Below are 835 nucleotides of genomic sequence, written 5' to 3' on the forward strand. Positions count from 1 at the left end.
TTTTCTTCATAATTGGAGTAGATAGTATGTTCTTGGGGTAGTTGTTTCTTAATAGATTGTTACTGAGCTTGATCATTTCTTCGTGGTGGGTATCACGATCGCTACTTATATTCTTTGCTCGATGTTTTAGGCACTGAGCAATTCCTCTCTTTACATTGTATGGATGGTGGGAATTGAAGTTAAGGTATCATCCAGTGAAGGTTGGCTTGCGATATACGGATGTCCTGAATCTATACTCGGTTGACTTTCTGTGTAGAAACTACCTACTTCAGTATAGACACTGATATATATCGACAAGAAGATGGTTTAGCTATGGGTTCGCCATTATCACCGATAATAGCCAATATATACATGGAATACTTCGAGAATTTGGCTTTAGGATCAACACCACTAAAACCAACCCTATGGCTGCGATAGTTGATGACACCTTTATTCTCTGGCGCCCACCAGCAAGATGTCCAAATGCTGTTAGATCATGTGAACCCAATAAATACATCCATACAGTTCATCATGGAAAAGGAACAGAACAATCAGCTGGCATTCCTGGACGTATTAATAACACGCACCGAGTATGGATTCAGGACATCCGTATATCGCAAGCCAACCTTCACTGGACGATACCTTAACTTCAATTCCCACCATCCATACAATGTAAAGAGAGGAATTGCTCAGTGCCTAAAACATCGAGCAAAGAATATAAGTAGCGATCGTGATACCCACCATGAAGAAATGATCAAGCTCAGTAACAATCTATTAAGAAACAACTACCCCAAGAACATACTATCTACTCCAATTATGAAGAAAAGAGAGGATGAAACCAATAAACTATCTACAG

The 835-nt window shown here is 39.5% G+C and overlaps 1 protein-coding gene across 1 annotated transcript in view; it reads right to left on the bottom strand.

Moving 5' to 3' along the window:
- LOC106881065 (leucine-rich repeat-containing protein 70-like) overlaps positions 1-835 on the bottom strand; it is a 52,496-nt gene that overhangs the window by 4,038 nt on the left and 47,623 nt on the right. The gene's annotated exons all lie outside the window — the stretch shown is intronic.

This window comes from Octopus bimaculoides, unplaced genomic scaffold (genome assembly GCF_001194135.2).
Source record: "Octopus bimaculoides isolate UCB-OBI-ISO-001 unplaced genomic scaffold, ASM119413v2 Scaffold_145795, whole genome shotgun sequence".
NCBI classification, from domain to species: domain Eukaryota; kingdom Metazoa; phylum Mollusca; class Cephalopoda; order Octopoda; family Octopodidae; genus Octopus; species Octopus bimaculoides.